Source organism: Drosophila arizonae, chromosome 5 (genome assembly GCF_054131065.1).
Source record: "Drosophila arizonae isolate 15081-1271.41 chromosome 5, UAZ_ARI_1.0, whole genome shotgun sequence".
Taxonomy (NCBI): domain Eukaryota; kingdom Metazoa; phylum Arthropoda; class Insecta; order Diptera; family Drosophilidae; genus Drosophila; species Drosophila arizonae.
The window spans coordinates 6,844,127-6,856,131 of record NC_142925.1 but is presented as its reverse complement, the minus strand read 5'-3'; the positions used below and the strand labels follow the sequence as shown (position 1 = coordinate 6,856,131).

Sequence of the window (12,005 nt, the reverse complement as noted above, 5' to 3'; positions counted from 1 at the left end):
CTGCTCATTTCAAATTTAATCTTTACCAGTCCCAGTTCAACTCAGAAGTTAAATAAAATTCCTAATAACTCAACTCATCCTGTTCCCATTTTGTTAGCTAAGCTTTATCAATTCCAGCTCTGTGCAATAGCCAAATAGAAATCTAGCTTTATTCAAGCTAAATTTCAGCAAATAAAGAGTAAAAGCATATTGAAGCTGAGACTATTTGTAATACGCTTTCCTGGCTCCATATTAAATCCTTAGCTAAGCCTTTGATACTCTTTCAAGCCGAAATTGAGGCTGGCCAATAGCCAGCTGGAAATCGATGTACTATGTGGCGAGCAGTTGGAAGTCCATGGCAATTTTCTCTCCATATTTCTGGCTGCTGCGAACGTGCCGCGTGCAGCGGGTGGTGCAGCAGGCAGGAAGGTGGTTTGCGGCTGTTGCTGTTGCAGTTGCTGGTGTTGGTGTTGATGTCGTTACAATGGATGGCAGGAGGCAGGAGGTGGGAGACTAGAAACTGTATTGGGGATGCTCTGGCAAACAATGAGAATGAGAACGAGAACGAGAACGAGAATGGGATTGAGAATGAGAATGATGGCGCGCATCTCAGTGCATACGCTGCAAAGATTAGTGCAGCGCTGAGCGTGCTGTGCATCTAAGAGTTGTTGCAACTGTAGCAAACTTTTACTTATTGTCCGCGCAGTTGTTTATTTCAATTTTTTGTTATTTTTTGTTTTTTTTCGGCTCGCCAATGCTTTTGCTTTTGGGTTAGGGTCTCCCGACTGATACTGCTGCTGCTGTTGTTGTTGTTGTTGTTGTCGTTTTGGCTGTTTGCATTTAATGCGCCCAGGAACAGGGACGTGTTCTGCCGCGAATTCGTGAAACGTGATGCTGCAAAAGTCGTTCGCTTTTTACGTTTCGCTCTGCGCTCGGTTGGCTGTTTGTTCGTTCGTTTGTTGGCTTGGATTCTCCTCGATTTCGACTGCCCTTGCATATTGTTTTATAGGATGCGGATGCTGCCATAGTCAGTGCCATTGCCAGTGCCAAAGCCATGGCCAATGCCAGTGGCAACTGACTTTGACTTTGCTCGCAATTTGAATGGCTCTGCTTTGGCTCTGGCTCTGGCTTTGGCTTTGGCTTTGGCTTGGGCTCTGGCGAATCGAAAGAGCTGTCCTTGTTATGGGAGCATGGCATTGTTAGCTGGAGCGACGACAGCCGCTGGTACCTATTAAGGGTACATGAGAACTTTCCACCGTAAAGGGCAAATGCGCGCTATGAAAATGAAAGCCAAATTGGCAAACGGAAAGTTCCAAAATGAAAAATGTTTGCGTTTTCGTGTCCTAATTGGTGTGGCTAACGTTTGTCGCGCCAACTACGACCAAATCAACAAATATAATATCGAAGAACTCGATGATGATGATGATGGTGATGATAATGATGATTATAATGTTGATGATAATGTTGATGATGAGGAAGAAGAACATTATAAATAATGGCACCTGGAGCGCCAACATGACAGCTAGAAAAACGATTTGAGAAACTTAGAACTTTCCATAGAAGTTGGGAACTACCCAAGATTGGAGGCCATTGACTGTTTGACTCTTTGACTGTTTGACTGAGTGAGTGATTGAGTGAGTGACTGTTTGATTGATTGATTGACTGACGCGCGCGCACTCGCGCTCGCGCTTTTGAGCTGTTAACAATCTCATTGTGGCCACGTACAAGTTGGCAATGTAATTAATTGCTTTCCAACCTGTGCGCTTGGAAAGTGTCCAAATCGCAATGAGCCAACAGCAGCAGCACAAAAAGAAGAAGAAGCAGAAGCAGCTGAGGTAGCAGCGGCAGCAACGCCCGAAGAACCCGCACACACAAATACTAAAGTGGGTCAAAGTGGTTAAAGACACTGGCCAAAAGGCAAAGAATGCGAATGTTGCAACTTGAGGCGACTTCAAAATTCATTCAAAATGATATGAAAATTACGAGGGCTGCACTAACAGTTGGCAACACCCGCTGCGCCACAAATTGCACTCAAGTTCAGTGAACCGCGTGAAAACTACGAAAACGTAACTAATTTTCGTTGAGTGTGTATGAGTCAAGCCTAAAACATCAATCAAAGCCAAATTAAGCGTAAAATGCTGTGCAGGAAACAAAGCGTCAAAGTCAAGACACACAAAAAAAAAAAAAAAAAAAAATAAAGCACAAAGCACAACAAGAGACACACACACACACACACACACACACACGCACACACGCACACAAAGAGACAGCGACGAGTGCAGTGCAAAAGGTTAGGCCCGCACCAGGAAAGCAAAGCCCGCATATACTATAAATACACACGCACACACACACACACACACTGCCTGCACTGCCTCCATAACCATGGCCAAGACAATCAATCAAAGCGCTTTCCAAAGAAAGGCAACAAAAAGACCAAAAACAAGAAGACAGCAGCTACAACAACAACAACAACAACAACAAAAAGTGCAAGCCGGCCTCAGCTAATTTTAAAAGTCAGCCCCTACTGCAGTCGCAGCTCCAATTGCAGCTCATTTGCATACAGCGCTGAGTTATGGATGAGCTGTTGGTGTGGGCAGCAGCCAAGAATTGGCACACGCACAAAGAGGCTGCCAGAGATGTCCGTGTGTGTGTGTGTGAGTGTGTGCGTGTGTGTTTTATGCAAATCTTTAAGCCGACAAACAGTTTCCTGATAAATGCACATACATATATATATACATACATATATATTTATATAGTATATGTGCAGCTGGCAAACCGTTATATGCGCGATTTCCACAAATTTGATAAAGCAAAGCCGGCGGCTGAAACAAAAGACTTAGGCAACAAACTTGCGTGTGATAAGACTTGAAAGTATATTAAACTAAAATGATGCAACAGAAAATAAAGAGACTAAGGAACGAAGAAGATGAATGAAGAAGCAAAGGTAGATCGTAAAGTTGATGATTTATATGGTAACCTAATGGAACGAAATTAGAAAATGAAGATGAACTATATACATATATGAATTATGTATATACATATATGAATGAGAGTACAACTTCTCATAATATGTATATATAGAAAAACATACATAAAACATAATATTGCATTTAAATACTTATAAATTCGTCAAATCGGATTTTTATGGGGAATACCTTTTCAGATGATACTTAATATGAAAATAAGAAAAGCATTTGTTATGCATAAACTAAAAAGTAGAAGAAGAAGATAATCAATGTCAAAATGGAATCAAATTGACAAATGAAGCCAAAAAAGAGAAGAGTTTGAATGAAAGTTAGGATGAATGACCGATATGAGTACATATAATCCATATGAATATATGAATACATATATTAATATATACATGCATACGATATAAAATGATATATGTACATATATAGATATTTATATGTTAAATATTATACGAGTCGAATGTGATGAATGAATGAATTAGATAGAAGCATAAGGTTGACTGAAAGCTTGAATGAAATATTCATCAAAGCGCCGCTGTATAAATAGAAGAACTGTATACTATAAAGATATCCTATATACAGATATAAAAACATATATGATAACCAGCATACCCTGTAAAAAAAAAGGTTCAGTATAGGTTCCTGATATATGTAGAATTCGAATTGTAGCTAGAAATGAAATAACTAGTCCAGACACAATTGACACAGATCCAGACTTATAGAATACAAATATATAGCTAGCTCTATAGATATGTATATGATATGTATATGTATATACAACCATGATATATACAATAATATAATAATATTTTCATGATATGTGCAATACGAATTTCTATCAAAAATTAACTGTATACAGAAACCTATGGACATAAGACTATACCAAAGCAATGCATACCCTATAACTGTACACCCTATAGAACTTTAAGCTTAACTTATTAACTCTTAAGCTCACACACACACACATACGCACACTTGACGTTTATTTGATGTGCTTTTGTCTACTTGGCTTTGGCCGTGTCTGTTTTGCCGGCATCAAGTCAAAAGGCGAACGCGTCGCCGTCATAAACCTTTCGATAGGCGGCGCTGCTTTGGCTACGCCTTGACCGCGCATCGACCCAAACTTGCGCTTGGTTTGTTCTTTTTCAATTTAATATATGTTCTTTCTCTCTCCTGCTGCTTGTTCTTCTTCTTATATTTTATTATTAAGCGTTACGTGCGCAGCATTTGAAAGGCAAACGCAGGTTGCATTTCCCTGCGCTGCATTTGTTGCTGTGCATTTTTAATTTGTTGTATGTTTGATTGCGCGTTGCGCGACGCCGAGAGAAATTAAAAAACAATATTTAATCAGCGCACATAATCTGCATTTTAAAATTGAGTTTCCACTCAGAGCGCGGACTGCGGGCGCTTTTGGGTGTTGACCATTTAACGCGTCGAGCAGGCAGCTGCCCCGCCGAGCCCGCCTGAAAGCCCTGTGAAAAGAATTTGTTAGATTTTAATCGCTGAGCTGCGTTTTCGCTCGAATAAAAAATAATAAAAATAAAACTGAAAAAAAAGGTTCAGTTTGGCTTGGCTTGGCTTGGCTTGACTTGGGTTGAGTTGGCGCAAAGCCATAAAAATCAAATCAGCGGATCGGACGATGACGACGTCGTCGACGACTTCCTTGAAATCAAAGTCAACTTCGGCTCAACGTTTGATTCATTTGGTAGACTTGGCTTTATATGCTTCATATCTTTTTTTGACCGCAAGAACCTTGCTCTGGTTGGGGCTGGGGCGGGCGGGTGCCAGGGTAGCTGCACTGGGCTAGAGGGTTTTGCGCTTGTTAATCCTTTGACGTGACGTCTGTTCATAATTTGCGCTCATATTTCATCAGCTATGCATGCGGCTGTGTAGTCCAGAACTTTGGCCTTGCGGCAATTTTGAAAGGTTCTCTGATTGAATATTCTAAAGTAAGTTTGTCGTAAATCATTGGCCCAGACAGCTGTGGCCCCAGCCCCAGCTCTCGACTTCGAGCTGTTCTCCAAAACAAAACAAAACCCTTTTCACACACACACACATATATAAATATTAATGCGAGTGCACATGATAATATGCATATGCTGAACGCAACTATTACATCAGTTAAATGCCTTTCATCGGCTCTTTGTCATACGAAATGGCAAAAGCCAACAACAACAACAGCAACAAAAAGTCGCACAGTCAATGATGCCGTTTCGTTCGTTCAGTCAACCCAAAAAAAAAATTACAAACAAGAGCTCACATTCTAAATGCCAATCGTTGGCTATAAATAAAAGAGTCAAAGAGCTCAGAGCTCGGAGCTTGCTTTTAATTTTAATGAACCATAAAAATTCACACGCACAATGATGATGATGGGCAGCAACAAAATAGTATTACGATACCAAGACTCAGTTGACACAGAGTCAAAAAAAAAAAATGGAAATGAAAATGTTAATGAAATCCAAAGAGACGCTAACAAAACAAATCAACAGCTAGAGCTGGGGTATGGGAGTCTCTCTGGGAGTTTGTTCGTTTTTCTCAGCAAACAAATCCCGAAGAACCAGAAGAAGAAGCTGAACAAACCAAAAGAGACTCAAAATTCGAAAGAAAACTATTAAACAACTGTCCGAGTCTTATCGCAGAGAATCGCTCGTACAGCGTTTGCTTAGAAATTAGAGACGAAAACACAAACTTTTTGTTTCTCTCCCAGTGTGCGTGTGTGTGTGTGCGTGTGTGTGAAGAAAGGCCTTACCTAGAGACCGGTTTAACAGCGCGCTGTTAACTCACTGTTAAAATGTACGCTAGCTGCGACGTCGACAGCGACTGCGACTGCGACGCCGACTGCATTGTTCTGGGCACTCAACTCAACCGACAGCTCTCAGAACCGTAGCTCGCATTTCATTAGCTCCACAGCCAGCGACCGGTTCATAACACAATCAGCAGTCCGCGCCGTCGTCGTCGTTGTTGTCGTTGTCGTAGTTGTCGCTGAGAACTGTGCGCGTGCGCGTTTGCGTTTACGTTTACGTTTTAGTTTACGTTTACGTCTACGGCCCACGCGAGACACTCGGCAAAGTAGCTGATGCGGTAAACAGTCGTCACTCGATATACGCAACAAAAACAGAATATACTACTACTAGATACAGTGTACATAATCAATGTGAGAAGAGATTTACAGCATTTGGTGGATGCTGAGTTTCGTTATGCAAATCAAATGCGTGAAAGTAAACAAATTCTTTGTGTACCAAATTTGGTTAGTTTTGTGAAATTCGCCAGTTAAAGAAAAGAAATTTATTTGCCATTACGTGTTGTATTATGAAATGCGCGTAAAAGTCGCGTAATCAACAACAACAACAACAACAACAGCAACAGCAACGAGAGCTGTAAAACAAGGCAAATAGAAAACAAAAATTCAAGTCAAGAAATTGCCGCCAATGAGTAATGAAAGTACCTCTCTTTCACGCACTCTACATCTATGTGTTATATGTGTGTGTGCGTGTGCGTGCGTGTTAATTGATTGGCAAAAGGTGTAAATCTTTATGGTACATATTTAACGGCATTTCTTTCAATATATAATATATACATACCTATATACATTTTGTGGAGCAGAGCGAGTGATTGTCCGCATTGGAGGTGAGCAATAATAGCAATAAATATGTAAATCTCTGAAATAAAAATATAAATCCAAAAAAATATTTGATATCATTTAAAAGTAATTAGCGTCATGCTCTAGAAATTGGGTTAAATGTGAAAATTATTATTCTGTCTGCGATTATGTGTGAGTCTGCGCATGTGTGTTTGTGTGAGTGTGTGAAGCTGGTGTGAAATTTGTTCACATTAAATGTCAAGAATAAATTTTGAATATCAATTCTTTAAAAAAAAAAAAAAGCTTGTGAAATAGACAAAAACAAAGAGTTCAAAATATAATAGCGAATAATTATTAGTTAAATAAATTATTAATTAGCAATATAGATTTTAATTATAAATAAACAGTATTAAAAAACTATTAGGTAAATATAAAAACCCCACATAAAACTAAATGAATATTTATTAAATCAAAATAATAATTATAGATTTGTCTTGCATTATCTGCAAACTAATCAAATATTGATGAATAATTAATATTAATGAGTAAAGTAATAAGAAGCTAAATTTAGTTCAAATGAGTCAACTCAAATGAAAAAACTCAAAATTTAAATATATAAATAGGTTCGAGACAACGAAAATTCTGTTTAATTTGGTTTTGAAATTCATATGAATAATTTAAAAACCAAATAAAATTAATTTAACAGAGTTTTCATATGACGCAATAAATAAATAGAATATATTTAAATAAATAAACTAAAATTGATATTCTTGGAAAAAATAAATATAAATAAATAAATAATAACAATGTAAATATTAAAAAACTAATAATAGATAAAAAGAAGAAATCTAAGAAATATTTAAATTATAAAATGATATAATAAATAATAAATGAATAAATAAATAATAAATAAATAAAAAAAAAATAATTTTAATATATTAAAAAAAAAATTATAATAAAATAAAATAAATAATAAATAAAAAAAATAAAAAAATAATAATAATAAAAGTTTTAAGCTTTTGTTTTATTACCAAATGTTTTATAATATTTAATTAATATAACAAAAATAAAAATAAAGACAATAAAGATAACACAAACTTTTTTTTAACAACAATTATGTTGTTAAATGTCTTTACCAAATATCTTTTCAAATACGTTTTATTTATTATATTTGAAACAATGCGTGATCCATTTAAATAGCATTCTATTTGAATATTGCCATTTAAGTTGGCTAGAAAATTGGAAGCGGTAAATATTGAGAAAGCTCTCCAAATTCTCCCAACTAATTGATAATTGTATGCAAATTTAAGTCGGTTTCTGCTCTATGGATATTTATTATCCAGAACTATCTGCTCTCTTTATGGATAGCATTCAACCGTTTGAGTTGGCCAAACATTAGGCATTCACTCAACTTGAAAGTTGCTTTTTGTTATTGCCACCTTAAAGAGTTCTAAACACTCTTTTTTTTTTTTTTTTTTTTTTTTTTTTTTTTTTTTTGATGCGGCCTTTCACTGCTGACAATCCATTAGACAACAACAATTTGTTTAGCCCGTTCATTATCAGCTCGATTATATGCCCATTGCTGCCCACACTCTGATAGCCGGGGCAGGGACAGCCTTTGGGGCTGGGGAGGCGGCTGCAGCTGAGACTGAGGCAGTGCGAGTTAATGGTCTGTCGTAGAGCTGACACCAACGCACACTTCTCATCTTGGGCTGCCCCTCCTGCAGCAAGCAACACTCTCGAATTGAATGGTATTGGGACTTTCGTGTTTTGTTTTATTGACAACAAAGACATGCAGCGTCTAGATGAAAATTTCACTTACAAAAGGCGGGCGCAACATTTTCTTATTGTATTTTCATTTTTCTGGGTCACAAGCAAAGCAACAAAAGCCCATCCTCGGCATTGCCAAGCCCAGCCACAGCCCCAAACAGCCAGCCTTAGCACGGCCCAGCCCCTTTTTTCTCTCTCTCTCTCTATTTGTCTCTAAGCTCGCAGCATTTGTTTATAAATGGCAACAAAGTTGCCCAAAAAAGGGATTTCCCTTTTACACACACACACACATACACTCACATAAACACCTCACATAGCCATCACAAATGAAAAACTTTCGTTTCGTCTGTAAACAGAACTCTTACGGTTACCTAGTGTCATAGCCAAGGTAGAACTGTGGGCATAAATTAAACTTTTTTTTTTTTTTTTTGGGTCTGACACAATGCTCAATGAACCCAATATAGAACTTCGACAAACGGTTCTTTTACTATATTCTTCTATATGTGTGTGCTACTGTTTAAGAGAGTTCTGTGTGCCACCAAATGCGGCAGCCGTCAATTGTTGCTGCATTTCGTTTTCGATTTCCTGTGCTGTTCTTGGTAGGCGACCGCTATGCCCTACCCAAATCCAAATCCTACAACTCTATCTCTCTCTCTCTCTCTCACTCTCTCACTCTGTCTGCCTGTGTGCAGCGCATGATTAATATAGAATCCGAAATGTGTGTGTTTTCCAACTCGGACCGTTTGGTTGATTAGTAAGCACGTCAACATTTCAATAAAAAACACAAATCATTGGCGCGGGCAAGCTCATCAACGTCAGAGCAACAACAACTATGACTACTACAACAGCAACAGCAACAACAACAACAACAACAACATTATTATTATTGCCCCTTTTTTTTCTGCTGTTCTGCGGCTTTGCATTTTAATTGCTTTTGATTTGCTGCTGCCCCCGCCATATTTATGAATCGGAATTGAAAATTTTCGAATTGGGCGCGCTCCGACTGTTAAATTTAGCATATGAATAAAGCAACAACAACAACAACAACAATAACAATGACGACAACAATAGCAATAACATCAATAACAAAATACGTTACATTCTGCCTATACATATGGAGCACGTATCTATATATGTATATGTAGCTATATACACATATATTATCCATATATACCTTATGGATATGTCGCATCATCTATCTATTGACACAGTCGACACTCACAATATAACTTTACGACACGGTCAACCGTCAAGGGCCGCGAGCCCTTGAAACTGCTTTTGTCCGGCTGAGTTTTTATATGATGTTACGGTATTTGATATCATTTCATTTTACCTAAGATTTTTTTTTTTCGAGAAAAATACAATCGAAGAAAAAAAAACAGTTTTGATACAGTTTTCGTGGAAAAGATAAATTGATGCGCAAAGAAAGAAAAAGGTATATAAGTAGCTTTGTCAAATGTCTCTAAAGTAGTTTTAAGGCCTATAAATTTTAGGGACTTTCAGAAGTTTTTGGATTTTATAACAGAGATTTTATGGGCGGTTCTAGAAACATATTGAAAGTCTTCATTAACTAAACTTCATTTTAGCTGTGCTGTCTTTATATCACACTTGTTTATATTAGCTCTAGAACTGTATTCTAGATTGAATATAGATTATAGCTGATTTGCCATAAGCTATATGATATCAGAGCAACTTGACACTTCCTGCAGGTTAAGCTTTATCTGCTTCTTATGAACTGTGTTGATATGGAGATGAAGTATTTAGCTACAATACTATTTTACGTATATATAATGGCTAGAAGATCTATATACGATGAGAGTAGAGATATATAGAGTGGCGTAATATTTAAACATGAACATGAGGGGAAATCATGAATATAAGAATGCTGATATAGATTCCTATATAGATAGATTTATATAGATATTAATAAATATAAATATCCATCTATATTATCTTTTATTGGATGCAAGGTTATGTTAGATACCTATCTATCCTACTTGAATATATATAGAAATACACATAAAGATATATTAATATTTGATATCATTCTACATTTTCTTCTATATATCTATTGATTATTCACATATACGTATACATACACATTACATAGACTTATAAAAATAGCTATAAATATTGATTCGTAATTAGTAATTGCTATACGCCCTGAGTCATGTAATGACATATATTAAATATGAATGTATAATATATATATATGTCAGCTTTCTGTTATCTACACCCTCGTTACTGCAGCTCGCTTGCCCTGCCCTTACCTTAATAACTTACAGTAAAGACCCACCTAAATATACTCCACCTCACGTATTCCGCCTACTCATTACTCAACGCAGACCTCAAACAGGGGGAACTGCCTGCACTCGACTCAGCCTATCATAAATGACAGCTACTTTTGGCTTCAGTGCAATAACCTTGCGGCTTACACAGCTACCCCCAAAGAGTCCGCCCAAAAAAGAGCGAAAAAAATATGAAACGAATCCCAACTGCGCCTTTTCTCACACCCAATAGAAGGAATGAAAAAAATAAAGGGACAACTTGACAAATGAAAGCAAAAACCAACTGTCCAGCGATATAAAAAGCTGAAAACGAGTCCAGAATGGGCAGCGCGTTAATTTTTCATGGTAGACAAGAGAAAAAGCATATTATTTCATTATTTACATCGTGGCGACTAAACAAACGAGCGGCAGCAAGTGGAAAGCGGCGAGTGGCAAGTGGTGAGTGGGCTAGAGGCTAGAGGCAAGTCCGCGACTAGGCCCAACGATGTTGTCCGTCATTAGTCACACCAAGGGTTAGAGATATGCCCAGTGCCAATGCTAGGGCGAGTGCAAACCACAAGAGATCCGCGTGCAAAAGCGGATAAAAAGTAATCAAAAGCGCTAAGAACGACATAATCAGGTAAGCGAGAGCTCGAGGACTCGATGCAGCTGAAGATGCAAGTTAAAGCCAAAGCCAAAGCCAAAGCAGTTCGCAGTTGCCGTTGACAAAACGGATATGAAACGAAATGCAGGAATAGCATAGAGCAGTTTATACTATATACATGCATGCATGCATACATATATACTCTACATATACAGATATACATGGATATTGTTCGCTAGCTGCGCAGTCAGCGTCGACGTGAAGCGTTGCTGGGCGTTGAAGCGGCAATAGCGCGAGATTTCTTAGACGCATATAAGCAGCTTGCTGCAATTTTTTAAGCCGCAGCTTAAAACTGGTGACAACAACAGCAACAACAAATGCAGCAACTGCAACAACAACAACAACTACAACAACTCTGCTCTGCTCTGTTCTGCCTTTGACTGCAGCGCGCAGTCGACTCGAGTTGGATTTTGTAAAACTCTTTAGTGTGATTAATGTGCTCAGACACACACACACACACACAAACATACTATGCAAACATTCACACACACATGTTTGCTTCCTTTTATGAGCTACGCCTGTTCTGACCTGCGACCGGGACGTGCTCCTTACACTTTTCCTTTTCTGTTTTTTTTTCTCTCTTCTCTTTTCTTTTCTACCTTCTTGCAGCGCGTCGGTTTGCCTTTTGTTAGCAAAACAAAAGCCACCCACATGCATCCACACCTATGTACACACATATATGCGCAGATTTTGTTTGCTAGCACACTAGCACACCAGCACACACACACACACCAGCACACACACATGTTTTCATAGACTGTCACGTAATCCTT

At 38.0% G+C, this 12,005-nt stretch overlaps 1 protein-coding gene and 1 long non-coding RNA gene across 8 annotated transcripts in view; one reads left to right on the top strand and one right to left on the bottom strand.

The window, feature by feature from the left end:
- Positions 1-12,005, bottom strand: part of LOC149268421 (uncharacterized) — a 54,139-nt gene that overhangs the window by 20,569 nt on the left and 21,565 nt on the right. Inside the window, exon 3 of the long non-coding RNA XR_016270257.1 lies at positions 6,533-6,610. This is a non-coding gene — a long non-coding RNA (uncharacterized LOC149268421). The remainder of the gene's footprint in view (positions 1-6,532; positions 6,611-12,005) is intronic.
- Positions 1-12,005, top strand: part of sano (CABIT domain-containing protein serrano) — a 144,661-nt gene that overhangs the window by 122,781 nt on the left and 9,875 nt on the right. The window contains exon 1 of one of the 7 annotated variants that reach the window (XM_089471066.1): positions 6,438-6,578. The exons of the other annotated variants lie outside the window; for them this stretch is intronic. The gene's annotated coding sequence lies outside the window, so the exon portion shown is untranslated. Of the gene's footprint in view, positions 1-6,437; positions 6,579-12,005 lie in introns of those variants that run through there. 7 annotated transcript variants of the gene reach the window in all.